Source organism: Anopheles nili, assembly GCF_943737925.1.
Source record: "Anopheles nili chromosome X unlocalized genomic scaffold, idAnoNiliSN_F5_01 X_unloc_7, whole genome shotgun sequence".
Taxonomy (NCBI): domain Eukaryota; kingdom Metazoa; phylum Arthropoda; class Insecta; order Diptera; family Culicidae; genus Anopheles; species Anopheles nili.
In genome coordinates, this window is record NW_026525517.1 from 550001 (window position 1) to 565000 (window position 15000).

Consider the following 15000-nt stretch of genomic DNA (forward strand, 5'->3'; position numbering starts at 1 on the left):
CCGAAACTATGAGTCTGACAGTTTTGCACCCTTCTGCGGAAAGTTGTGTCTCGTTAAGCCTAAAAAGTCAGTAGAACACCACGAAACGATCCGACCACTCCTTCGACCTGTTTTGGGGTTTTGCAGTTTTCCATGGGGTATTTTGTATGGGGAAAACCGACCCATGCCCGTATCTCCGTACCTAAGCGTCTGACGGTCTTGGACCCCTTGAGGTAAAAGTTGCATTCCGTCGAGCTGAACATTTCACTAGAACATCGCGAAACGATCCGACGACTCCTTCTGGGAGTTTTTGGGGTCGGAAGGTTTTCTCGGACTTAGTCTCTGGAGCAACATTTCTGAAGCTCGGCACGAGCAACCACGCACGTGTCTTATATCTCCGTAAGTAAGTGTCTGACGGTCTTGGACACCTTTAGCAAAAAGTTGCGCCCTATCGAATGGAACATTTCACTAGAACAACACGAAACGATCCGACCACTCCTTCGACCTGTTTTGGGGTTTTGCAGTTTTTAATGGGGTATTTTGTATGGGGAAAACCGACCCATGCCCGTATCTCCGTACCTAAGCGTCTGACGGTCTTGGACCCCTTAAGGTAAAAGTTGCATTTCGTCGAGCTGAACATTTCACTAGAACATCGCGAAACGATCCGACGACTCCTTCTGGGAGTTTTTGGGGTCGGAAGGTTTTCTGGGACTTAGTCTCTGGAGCAACATTTCTGAAGCTCGGCACGAGCAACCACGCACGTGTCTTATATCTCCGTAAGTAAGTGTCTGACGGTCTTGGACACCTTTAGCAAAAAGTTGCGCCCTATCGAATGGAACATTTCACTAGAACACCACGAAACGATCCGACCACTCCTTCGACCTGTTTTGGGGTTTTGCAGTTTTCCATGGGGTATTTTGTATGGGGAAAACCGACCCATGCCCGTATCTCCGTACCTAAGCGTCTGACGGTCTTGGACCCCTTTAGGTAAAAGTTGCATTCCGTCGAGCTGAACATTTCACTAGAACATCGCGAAACGGTCCGACGACTCCTTCTGGGAGTTTTTGGGGTCGGAAGGTTTTCTGGGACTTAGTCTCTGGAGCAACATTTCTGAAGCTCGGCACGGGCAACCACGCACGTGTCTTATATCTCCGTAAGTAAGGGTCTGACGGTCTTGGACACCTTTAGCAAAAAGTTGCGCCCTATCGAATGGAACATTTCACTAGAACATCACGAAACGATCCGACCACTCCTTCGACCTGTTTTGGGGTTTTGCAGTTTTCCATGGGGTATTTTGTATGGGGAAAACCGACCCATGCCCGTATCTCCGTAAGTAAGGGTCTGACGGTCTTGGACCCCTTTAGGTAAAAGTTGCATTTCGTCGAGCTGAACATTTCACTAGAACATCGCGAAACGATCGGACGACTCCTTCTGGGAGTTTTTGGGGTCCGAAGGTTTTCTGGGACTTAGTCTCTGGAGCAACATTTCTGAAGCTCGGCACGAGCAACCACGCACGTGTCTTATATCTCCGTAAGTAAGTGTCTGACGGTCTTGGACACATTTAGCAAAAAGTTGCGCCCTATCGATTGGAACATTTCACTAAAACACCACGAAACGATCCGACCACTCCTTCGACCTGTTTTTGGGTTTTGCAGTTTTCCATGGGGTATTTTGTATGGGGAAAACCGACCCATGCCCGTATCTCCGTACCTAAGCGTCTGACGGTCTTGGACCCCTTGAGGTAAAAGTTGCATTCCGTCGAGCTGAACATTTCACTAGAACATCGCGAAACGGTCCGACGACTCCTTCTGGGAGTTTTTGGGGTCGGAAGGTTTTCTGGGACTTAGTCTCTGGAGCAACATTTCTGAAGCTCGGCACGAGCAACCACGCACGTGTCTTATATCTCCGTAAGTAAGGGTCTGACGGTCTTGGACACCCTTAGCAAAAAGTTGCGCCCTATCGAATGGAACATTTCACTAGAACACCACGAAACGATCCGACCACTCCTTCGACCTGTTTTGGGGTTTTGCAGTTTTTAATGGGGTATTTTGTATGGGGAAAACCGACCCATGCCCGTATCTCCGTACCTAAGCGTCTGACGGTCTTGGACCCCTTTAGGTAAAAGTTGCATTCCGTCGAGCTGAACATTTCACTAGAACATCGCGACACGATCCGACGACTCCTTCTGGGAGTTTTTGGGGTCGGAAGGTTTTCTGGGACTTAGTCTCTGGAGCAACATTTCTGAAGCTCGGCACGGGCAACCACGCACGTGTCTTATATCTCCGTAAGTAAGGGTCTGACGGTCTTGGACAGCTTAAGCAAAAAGTTGCGCCCTATCGAATGGAACATTTCACTAGAACACCACGAAACGATCCGACCACTCCTTCGACCTGTTTTGGGGTTTTGCAGTTTTCCATGGGGTATTTTGTATGGGGAAAACCGACCCATGCCCGTATCTCCGTACCTAAGCGTCTGACGGTCTTGAACCCCTTCAGGTAAAAGTTGCATTTCGTCGAGCTGAACATTTCACTAGAACATCGCGAAACGATCCGACGCCTCCTTCTGGGAGTTTTTGGGGTCGGAAGGTTTTCTGGGACTTAGTCTCTGGAGCAACATTTCTGAAGCTCGGCACGAGCAACCACGCACGTGTCTTATATCTCCGTAAGTAAGGGTCTGACGGTCTTGGACACCTTTAGCAAAAAGTTGCGCCCTATCGAATGGAACATTTCACTAGAACACCACGAAACGATCCGACCACTCCTTCGACCTGTTTTGGGGTTTTGCAGTTTTCCATGGGGTATTTTGTATGGGGAAAACCGACCCATGCCCGTACCTCCGTACCTAAGCGTCTGACGGTCTTGGACCCCTTTAAGTAAAAGTTGCATTCCGTCGAGCTGAACATTTCACTAGAACATCGCGAAACGATCCGACGCCTCCTTCTGGGAGTTTTTGGGGTCGGAAGGTTTTCTGGGACTTAGTCTCTGGAGCAACATTTCTGAAGCTCGGCACGGGCAACCACGCACGTGTCTTATATCTCCGTAAGTAAGGGTCTGACGGTCTTGGACAGCTTAAGCAAAAAGTTGCGCCCTATCGAATGGAACATTTCACTAGAACACCACGAAACGATCCGACCACTCCTTCGACCTGTTTTGGGGTTTTGCAGTTTTCCATGGGGTATTTTGTATGGGGAAAACCGACCCATGCCCGTATCTCCGTACCTAAGCGTCTGACGGTCTTGGACCCCTTTAGGTAAAAGTTGCATTCCGTCGAGCTGAACATTTCACTAGAACATCGCGAAACGATCCGACGCCTCCTTCTGGGAGTTTTTGGGGTCGGAAGGTTTTCTGGGACTTAGTCTCTGGAGCAACATTTCTGAAGCTCGGCACGAGCAACCACGCACGTGTCTTATATCTCCGTAAGTAAGGGTCTGACGGTCTTGGACACCTTTAGCAAAAAGTTGCGCCCTATCGAATGGAACATTTCACTAGAACACCACGAAACGATCCGACCACTCCTTCGACCTGTTTTGGGGTTTTGCAGTTTTCCATGGGGTATTTTGTATGGGGAAAACCGACCCATGCCCGTACCTCCGTACCTAAGCGTCTGACGGTCTTGGACCCCTTTAAGTAAAAGTTGCATTCCGTCGAGCTGAACATTTCACTAGAACATCGCGAAACGATCCGACGCCTCCTTCTGGGAGTTTTTGGGGTCGGAAGGTTTTCTGGGACTTAGTCTCTGGAGCAACATTTCTGAAGCTCGGCACGAGCAACCACGCACGTGTCTTATATCTCCGTAAGTAAGTGTCTGACGGTCTTGGACACCTTTAGCAAAAAGTTGCGCCCTATCGAATGGAACATTTCACTAGAACACCACGAAACGATCCGACCACTCCTTCGACCTGTTTTGGGGTTTTGCAGTTTTCCATGGGGTATTTTGTATGGGGAAAACCGACCCATGCCCGTACCTCCGTACCTAAGCGTCTGACGGTCTTGGACCCCTTTAAGTAAAAGTTGCATTCCGTCGAGCTGAACATTTCACTAGAACATCGCGAAACGATCCGACGCCTCCTTCTGGGAGTTTTTGGGGTCGGAAGGTTTTCTGGGACTTAGTCTCTGGAGCAACATTTCTGAAGCTCGGCACGAGCAACCACGCACGTGTCTTATATCTCCGTAAGTAAGTGTCTGACGGTCTTGGACACCTTTAGCAAAAAGTTGCGCCCTATCGAATGGAACATTTCACTAGAACACCACGAAACGATCCGACCACTCCTTCGACCTGTTTTGGGGTTTTGCAGTTTTCCATGGGGTATTTTGTATGGGGAAAACCGACCCATGCCCGTATCTCCGTACCTAAGCGTCTGACGGTCTTGGACCCCTTGAGGTAAAAGTTGCATTCCGTCGAGCTGAACATTTCACTAGAACATCGCGAAACGATCCGACGACTCCTTCTGGGAGTTTTTGGGGTCGGAAGGTTTTCTGGGACTTAGTCTCTGGAGCAACATTTCTGAAGCTCGGCACGAGCAACCACGCACGTGTCTTATATCTCCGTAAGTAAGTGTCTGACGGTCTTGGACACATTTAGCAAAAAGTTGCGCCCTATCGATTGGAACATTTCACTAAAACACCACGAAACGATCCGACCACTCCTTCGACCTGTTTTTGGGTTTTGCAGTTTTCCATGGGGTATTTTGTATGGGGAAAACCGACCCATGCCCGTATCTCCGTACCTAAGCGTCTGACGGTCTTGGACCCCTTGAGGTAAAAGTTGCATTCCGTCGAGCTGAACATTTCACTAGAACATCGCGAAACGGTCCGACGACTCCTTCTGGGAGTTTTTGGGGTCGGAAGGTTTTCTGGGACTTAGTCTCTGGAGCAACATTTCTGAAGCTCGGCACGAGCAACCACGCACGTGTCTTATATCTCCGTAAGTAAGGGTCTGACGGTCTTGGACACCCTTAGCAAAAAGTTGCGCCCTATCGAATGGAACATTTCACTAGAACACCACGAAACGATCCGACCACTCCTTCGACCTGTTTTGGGGTTTTGCAGTTTTTAATGGGGTATTTTGTATGGGGAAAACCGACCCATGCCCGTATCTCCGTACCTAAGCGTCTGACGGTCTTGGACCCCTTTAGGTAAAAGTTGCATTCCGTCGAGCTGAACATTTCACTAGAACATCGCGAAACGATCCGACGACTCCTTCTGGGAGTTTTTGGGGTCGGAAGGTTTTCTGGGACTTAGTCTCTGGAGCAACATTTCTGAAGCTCGGCACGGGCAACCACGCACGTGTCTTATATCTCCGTAAGTAAGGGTCTGACGGTCTTGGACAGCTTAAGCAAAAAGTTGCGCCCTATCGAATGGAACATTTCACTAGAACACCACGAAACGATCCGACCACTCCTTCGACCTGTTTTGGGGTTTTGCAGTTTTCCATGGGGTATTTTGTATGGGGAAAACCGACCCATGCCCGTATCTCCGTACCTAAGCGTCTGACGGTCTTGAACCCCTTCAGGTAAAAGTTGCATTTCGTCGAGCTGAACATTTCACTAGAACATCGCGAAACGATCCGACGCCTCCTTCTGGGAGTTTTTGGGGTCGGAAGGTTTTCTGGGACTTAGTCTCTGGAGCAACATTTCTGAAGCTCGGCACGAGCAACCACGCACGTGTCTTATATCTCCGTAAGTAAGGGTCTGACGGTCTTGGACACCTTTAGCAAAAAGTTGCGCCCTATCGAATGGAACATTTCACTAGAACACCACGAAACGATCCGACCACTCCTTCGACCTGTTTTGGGGTTTTGCAGTTTTCCATGGGGTATTTTGTATGGGGAAAACCGACCCATGCCCGTACCTCCGTACCTAAGCGTCTGACGGTCTTGGACCCCTTTAAGTAAAAGTTGCATTCCGTCGAGCTGAACATTTCACTAGAACATCGCGAAACGATCCGACGCCTCCTTCTGGGAGTTTTTGGGGTCGGAAGGTTTTCTGGGACTTAGTCTCTGGAGCAACATTTCTGAAGCTCGGCACGGGCAACCACGCACGTGTCTTATATCTCCGTAAGTAAGGGTCTGACGGTCTTGGACAGCTTAAGCAAAAAGTTGCGCCCTATCGAATGGAACATTTCACTAGAACACCACGAAACGATCCGACCACTCCTTCGACCTGTTTTGGGGTTTTGCAGTTTTCCATGGGGTATTTTGTATGGGGAAAACCGACCCATGCCCGTATCTCCGTACCTAAGCGTCTGACGGTCTTGGACCCCTTTAGGTAAAAGTTGCATTCCGTCGAGCTGAACATTTCACTAGAACATCGCGAAACGATCCGACGCCTCCTTCTGGGAGTTTTTGGGGTCGGAAGGTTTTCTGGGACTTAGTCTCTGGAGCAACATTTCTGAAGCTCGGCACGAGCAACCACGCACGTGTCTTATATCTCCGTAAGTAAGGGTCTGACGGTCTTGGACACCTTTAGCAAAAAGTTGCGCCCTATCGAATGGAACATTTCACTAGAACACCACGAAACGATCCGACCACTCCTTCGACCTGTTTTGGGGTTTTGCAGTTTTCCATGGGGTATTTTGTATGGGGAAAACCGACCCATGCCCGTACCTCCGTACCTAAGCGTCTGACGGTCTTGGACCCCTTTAAGTAAAAGTTGCATTCCGTCGAGCTGAACATTTCACTAGAACATCGCGAAACGATCCGACGCCTCCTTCTGGGAGTTTTTGGGGTCGGAAGGTTTTCTGGGACTTAGTCTCTGGAGCAACATTTCTGAAGCTCGGCACGAGCAACCACGCACGTGTCTTATATCTCCGTAAGTAAGTGTCTGACGGTCTTGGACACCTTTAGCAAAAAGTTGCGCCCTATCGAATGGAACATTTCACTAGAACACCACGAAACGATCCGACCACTCCTTCGACCTGTTTTGGGGTTTTGCAGTTTTCCATGGGGTATTTTGTATGGGGAAAACCGACCCATGCCCGTACCTCCGTACCTAAGCGTCTGACGGTCTTGGACCCCTTTAAGTAAAAGTTGCATTCCGTCGAGCTGAACATTTCACTAGAACATCGCGAAACGATCCGACGCCTCCTTCTGGGAGTTTTTGGGGTCGGAAGGTTTTCTGGGACTTAGTCTCTGGAGCAACATTTCTGAAGCTCGGCACGAGCAACCACGCACGTGTCTTATATCTCCGTAAGTAAGTGTCTGACGGTCTTGGACACCTTTAGCAAAAAGTTGCGCCCTATCGAATGGAACATTTCACTAGAACACCACGAAACGATCCGACCACTCCTTCGACCTGTTTTGGGGTTTTGCAGTTTTCCATGGGGTATTTTGTATGGGGAAAACCGACCCATGCCCGTATCTCCGTACCTAAGCGTCTGACGGTCTTGGACCCCTTGAGGTAAAAGTTGCATTCCGTCGAGCTGAACATTTCACTAGAACATCGCGAAACGATCCGACGACTCCTTCTGGGAGTTTTTGGGGTCGGAAGGTTTTCTGGGACTTAGTCTCTGGAGCAACATTTCTGAAGCTCGGCACGAGCAACCACGCACGTGTCTTATATCTCCGTAAGTAAGGGTCTGACGGTCTTGGACACCTTTAGCAAAAAGTTGCGCCCTATCGAATGGAACATTTCACTAGAACACCACGAAACGATCCGACCACTCCTTCGACCTGTTTTGGGGTTTTGCAGTTTTCCATGGGGTATTTTGTATGGGGAAAACCGACCCATGCCCGTATCTCCGTACCTAAGCGTCTGACGGTCTTGGACCCCTTGAGGTAAAAGTTGCATTCCGTCGAGCTGAACATTTCACTAGAACATCGCGAAACGATCCGACGACTCCTTCTGGGAGTTTTTGGGGTCGGAAGGTTTTCTGGGACTTAGTCTCTGGAGCAACATTTCTGAAGCTCGGCACGAGCAACCACGCACGTGTCTTATATCTCCGTAAGTAAGGGTCTGACGGTCTTGGACACCTTTAGCAAAAAGTTGCGCTCTATCGAATGAAACATTTCACTAGAACACCACGAAACGATCCGACCACTCCTTCGACCTGTTTTTGGGTTTTGCAGTTTTCCATGGGGTATTTTGTATGGGGAAAACCGACCCATGCCCGTATCTCCGTACCTAAGCGTCTGACGGTCTTGGACCCCTTTAGGTAAAAGTTGCATTCCGTCGAGCTGAACATTTCACTAGAACATCGCGAAACGATCCGACGACTCCTTCTGGGAGTTTTTGGGGTCGGAAGGTTTTCTGGGACTTAGTCTCTGGAGCAACATTTCTGAAGCTCGGCACGAGCAACCACGCACGTGTCTTATATCTCCGTAAGTAAGGGTCTGACGGTCTTGGACACCTTTAGCAAAAAGTTGCGCCCTATCGAATGGAACATTTCACTAGAACACCACGAAACGATCCGACCACTCCTTCGACCTGTTTTGGGGTTTTGCAATTTTCCATGGGGTATTTTGTATGGGGAAAACCGACCCATGCCCGTATCTCCGTACCTAAGCGTCTGCCGGTCTTGGACCCCTTTAGGTAAAAGTTGCATTCCGTCGAGCTGAACATTTCACTAGAACATCGCGAAACGATCCGACGACTCCTTCTGGGAGTTTTTGGGGTCGGAAGGTTTTCTGGGACTTAGTCTCTGGAGCAACATTTCTGAAGCTCGGCACGAGCAGCCACGCACGTGTCTTATATCTCCGTAAGTAAGGGTCTGACGGTCTTAGACACCTTTAGCAAAAAGTTGCGCCCTATCGAATGGAACATTTCACTAGAACACCACGAAACGATCCGACCACTCCTTCGACCTGTTTTGGGGTTTTGCAGTTTTCCATGGGGTATTTTGTATGGGGAAAACCGACCCATGCCCGTATCTCCGTACCTAAGCGTCTGTCGGACACAGACCCCTTTAGGTAAAAGTTGCATTCCGTCGAGCTGAACATTTCACTAGAACATCGCGAAACGATCCGACGACTCCTTCTGGGAGTTTTTGGGGTCGGAAGGTTTTCTGGGACTTAGTCTCTGGAGCAACATTTCTGAAGCTCGGCACGAGCAACCACGCACGTGTCTTATATCTCCGTAAGTAAGGGTCTGACGGTCTTGGACACCTTTAGCAAAAAGTTGCGCCCTATCGAATGGAACATTTCACTAGAACACCACGAAACGATCCGACTACTCCTTCGACCTGTTTTGGGGTTTTGCAGTTTTCCATGGGGTATTTTGTATGGGGAAAACCGACCCATGCCCGTATCTCCGTACCTAAGCGTCTGACGGACACAGACCCCTTTAGGTAAAAGTTGCATTACGTCGAGCTGAACATTTCACTAGAACATCGCGAAACGATCCGACGACTCCTTCTGGGAGTTTTTGGGGTCGGAAGGTTTTCTGGGACTTAGTCTCTGGAGCAACATTTCTGAAGCTCGGCACGGGCAACCACGCACGTGTCTTATATCTCCGTAAGTAAGGGTCTGACGGTCTTGGACAGCTTAAGCAAAAAGTTGCGCCCTATCGAATGGAACATTTCACTAGAACACCACGAAACGATCCGACCACTCCTTCGACCTGTTTTGGGGTTTTGCAGTTTTCCATGGGGTATTTTGTATGGGGAAAACCGACCCATGCCCGTATCTCCGTACCTAAGCGTCTGACGGTCTTGAACCCCTTCAGGTAAAAGTTGCATTTCGTCGAGCTGAACATTTCACTAGAACATCGCGAAACGATCCGACGCCTCCTTCTGGGAGTTTTTGGGGTCGGAAGGTTTTCTGGGACTTAGTCTCTGGAGCAACATTTCTGAAGCTCGGCACGAGCAACCACGCACGTGTCTTATATCTCCGTAAGTAAGGGTCTGACGGTCTTGGACACCTTTAGCAAAAAGTTGCGCCCTATCGAATGGAACATTTCACTAGAACACCACGAAACGATCCGACCACTCCTTCGACCTGTTTTGGGGTTTTGCAGTTTTCCATGGGGTATTTTGTATGGGGAAAACCGACCCATGCCCGTACCTCCGTACCTAAGCGTCTGACGGTCTTGGACCCCTTTAAGTAAAAGTTGCATTCCGTCGAGCTGAACATTTCACTAGAACATCGCGAAACGATCCGACGCCTCCTTCTGGGAGTTTTTGGGGTCGGAAGGTTTTCTGGGACTTAGTCTCTGGAGCAACATTTCTGAAGCTCGGCACGGGCAACCACGCACGTGTCTTATATCTCCGTAAGTAAGGGTCTGACGGTCTTGGACAGCTTAAGCAAAAAGTTGCGCCCTATCGAATGGAACATTTCACTAGAACACCACGAAACGATCCGACCACTCCTTCGACCTGTTTTGGGGTTTTGCAGTTTTCCATGGGGTATTTTGTATGGGGAAAACCGACCCATGCCCGTATCTCCGTACCTAAGCGTCTGACGGTCTTGGACCCCTTTAGGTAAAAGTTGCATTCCGTCGAGCTGAACATTTCACTAGAACATCGCGAAACGATCCGACGCCTCCTTCTGGGAGTTTTTGGGGTCGGAAGGTTTTCTGGGACTTAGTCTCTGGAGCAACATTTCTGAAGCTCGGCACGAGCAACCACGCACGTGTCTTATATCTCCGTAAGTAAGGGTCTGACGGTCTTGGACACCTTTAGCAAAAAGTTGCGCCCTATCGAATGGAACATTTCACTAGAACACCACGAAACGATCCGACCACTCCTTCGACCTGTTTTGGGGTTTTGCAGTTTTCCATGGGGTATTTTGTATGGGGAAAACCGACCCATGCCCGTACCTCCGTACCTAAGCGTCTGACGGTCTTGGACCCCTTTAAGTAAAAGTTGCATTCCGTCGAGCTGAACATTTCACTAGAACATCGCGAAACGATCCGACGCCTCCTTCTGGGAGTTTTTGGGGTCGGAAGGTTTTCTGGGACTTAGTCTCTGGAGCAACATTTCTGAAGCTCGGCACGAGCAACCACGCACGTGTCTTATATCTCCGTAAGTAAGTGTCTGACGGTCTTGGACACCTTTAGCAAAAAGTTGCGCCCTATCGAATGGAACATTTCACTAGAACACCACGAAACGATCCGACCACTCCTTCGACCTGTTTTGGGGTTTTGCAGTTTTCCATGGGGTATTTTGTATGGGGAAAACCGACCCATGCCCGTACCTCCGTACCTAAGCGTCTGACGGTCTTGGACCCCTTTAAGTAAAAGTTGCATTCCGTCGAGCTGAACATTTCACTAGAACATCGCGAAACGATCCGACGCCTCCTTCTGGGAGTTTTTGGGGTCGGAAGGTTTTCTGGGACTTAGTCTCTGGAGCAACATTTCTGAAGCTCGGCACGAGCAACCACGCACGTGTCTTATATCTCCGTAAGTAAGTGTCTGACGGTCTTGGACACCTTTAGCAAAAAGTTGCGCCCTATCGAATGGAACATTTCACTAGAACACCACGAAACGATCCGACCACTCCTTCGACCTGTTTTGGGGTTTTGCAGTTTTCCATGGGGTATTTTGTATGGGGAAAACCGACCCATGCCCGTATCTCCGTACCTAAGCGTCTGACGGTCTTGGACCCCTTGAGGTAAAAGTTGCATTCCGTCGAGCTGAACATTTCACTAGAACATCGCGAAACGATCCGACGACTCCTTCTGGGAGTTTTTGGGGTCGGAAGGTTTTCTGGGACTTAGTCTCTGGAGCAACATTTCTGAAGCTCGGCACGAGCAACCACGCACGTGTCTTATATCTCCGTAAGTAAGGGTCTGACGGTCTTGGACACCTTTAGCAAAAAGTTGCGCCCTATCGAATGGAACATTTCACTAGAACACCACGAAACGATCCGACCACTCCTTCGACCTGTTTTGGGGTTTTGCAGTTTTCCATGGGGTATTTTGTATGGGGAAAACCGACCCATGCCCGTATCTCCGTACCTAAGCGTCTGACGGTCTTGGACCCCTTGAGGTAAAAGTTGCATTCCGTCGAGCTGAACATTTCACTAGAACATCGCGAAACGATCCGACGACTCCTTCTGGGAGTTTTTGGGGTCGGAAGGTTTTCTGGGACTTAGTCTCTGGAGCAACATTTCTGAAGCTCGGCACGAGCAACCACGCACGTGTCTTATATCTCCGTAAGTAAGGGTCTGACGGTCTTGGACACCTTTAGCAAAAAGTTGCGCTCTATCGAATGAAACATTTCACTAGAACACCACGAAACGATCCGACCACTCCTTCGACCTGTTTTTGGGTTTTGCAGTTTTCCATGGGGTATTTTGTATGGGGAAAACCGACCCATGCCCGTATCTCCGTACCTAAGCGTCTGACGGTCTTGGACCCCTTTAGGTAAAAGTTGCATTCCGTCGAGCTGAACATTTCACTAGAACATCGCGAAACGATCCGACGACTCCTTCTGGGAGTTTTTGGGGTCGGAAGGTTTTCTGGGACTTAGTCTCTGGAGCAACATTTCTGAAGCTCGGCACGAGCAACCACGCACGTGTCTTATATCTCCGTAAGTAAGGGTCTGACGGTCTTGGACACCTTTAGCAAAAAGTTGCGCCCTATCGAATGGAACATTTCACTAGAACACCACGAAACGATCCGACCACTCCTTCGACCTGTTTTGGGGTTTTGCAATTTTCCATGGGGTATTTTGTATGGGGAAAACCGACCCATGCCCGTATCTCCGTACCTAAGCGTCTGCCGGTCTTGGACCCCTTTAGGTAAAAGTTGCATTCCGTCGAGCTGAACATTTCACTAGAACATCGCGAAACGATCCGACGACTCCTTCTGGGAGTTTTTGGGGTCGGAAGGTTTTCTGGGACTTAGTCTCTGGAGCAACATTTCTGAAGCTCGGCACGAGCAGCCACGCACGTGTCTTATATCTCCGTAAGTAAGGGTCTGACGGTCTTAGACACCTTTAGCAAAAAGTTGCGCCCTATCGAATGGAACATTTCACTAGAACACCACGAAACGATCCGACCACTCCTTCGACCTGTTTTGGGGTTTTGCAGTTTTCCATGGGGTATTTTGTATGGGGAAAACCGACCCATGCCCGTATCTCCGTACCTAAGCGTCTGACGGACACAGACCCCTTTAGGTAAAAGTTGCATTCCGTCGAGCTGAACATTTCACTAGAACATCGCGAAACGATCCGACGACTCCTTCTGGGAGTTTTTGGGGTCGGAAGGTTTTCTGGGACTTAGTCTCTGGAGCAACATTTCTGAAGCTCGGCACGAGCAACCACGCACGTGTCTTATATCTCCGTAAGTAAGGGTCTGACGGTCTTGGACACCTTTAGCAAAAAGTTGCGCCCTATCGAATGGAACATTTCACTAGAACACCACGAAACGATCCGACTACTCCTTCGACCTGTTTTGGGGTTTTGCAGTTTTCCATGGGGTATTTTGTATGGGGAAAACCGACCCATGCCCGTATCTCCGTACCTAAGCGTCTGACGGACACAGACCCCTTTAGGTAAAAGTTGCATTCCGTCGAGCTGAACATTTCACTAGAACATCGCGAAACGATCCGACGACTCCTTCTGGGAGTTTTTGGGGTCGGAAGGTTTTCTGGGACTTAGTCTCTGGAGCAACATTTCTGAAGCTCGGCACGGGCAACCACGCACGTGTCTTATATCTCCGTAAGTAAGGGTCTGACGGTCTTGGACACCTTTAGCAAAAAGTTGCGTATACCCATCCTCGTCAATACTCTCGAACACTGTAACTCGATCCGACCACTCCTTGGTACACTTTTGTGGGTTACCAGTTTCGGTTGGGACTTAGTCTCTGGAGACCAAATTCTGAAGCTCGGCGTGGGTACCGGTTTTTCGTGCACGTCAGAGGGCCTCGACCGCCCCGAGAACCCGACCTTCAGGATTTTGCTCTACGGAAGGGGGTGCACAAAAGTGTTCGTAATCAACCTCGGATTGTACTTTTCATCATCTAGGGGCACCGTAGGGACCGAAAAAAGTGGTTTCGCATGATAGTCCACCTCGACCCATGTCGACCCTTGCGCGACCCCGACCTTCAGGATTTTGCTCTACGGAAGGGGGTCTACTTGTGCGCAACCCCGACCTTCAGGATTTTGCTCTACGGAAGGGGGTGCACAAAAGTGTTCGTAATCAACCTCGGATTGTACTTTTCATCATCTAGGGGCACCGTAGGGACCGAAAAAAGTGGTTTCGCATGATAGTCCACCTCGACCCATGTCGACCCTTGCGCGACCCCGACCTTCAGGATTTTGCTCTACGGAAGGGGGTGCACAAAAGTGTTCGTAATCAACCTCGGATTGTACTTTTCATCATCTAGGGGCACCGTAGGGACCGAAAAAAGTGGTTTCGCATGATAGTCCACCTCGACCCATGTCGACCCTTGCGCGACCCCGACCTTCAGGATTTTGCTCTACGGAAGGGGGTCTACTTGTGCGCAACCCCGACCTTCAGGATTTTGCTCTACGGAAGGGGGTGCACAAAAGTGTTCGTCATCAACCTCGGATTGTACTTTTCATCATCTAGGGGCACCGTAGGGACCGAAAAAAGTGGTTTCGCATGATAGTCCACCTCGACCCATGTCGACCCTTGCGCGACCCCGACCTTCAGGATTTTGCTCTACGGAAGGGGGTCTACTTGTGCGCAACCCCGACCTTCAGGATTTTGCTCTACGGAAGGGGGTGCACAAAAGTGTTCGTAATCAACCTCGGATTGTACTTTTCATCATCTAGGGGCACCGTAGGGACCGAAAAAAGTGGTTTCGCATGATAGTCCACCTCGACCCATGTCGACCCTTGCGCGACCCCGACCTTCAGGATTTTGCTCTACGGAAGGGGGTCGACTTGTGCGCAACCCCGACCTTCAGGATTTTGCTCTACGGAAGGGGGTGCACAAAAGTGTTCGTAATCAACCTCGGATTGTACTTTTCATCATCTAGGGGCACCGTAGGGACCGAAAAAAGTGGTTTCGCATGATAGTCCACCTCGACCCATGTCGACCCTTGCGCGACCCCGACCTTCAGGACTTTGCTCTACGGAAGGGGGTCGACTTGTGCGCAACCCCGACCTTCAGGATTTTGC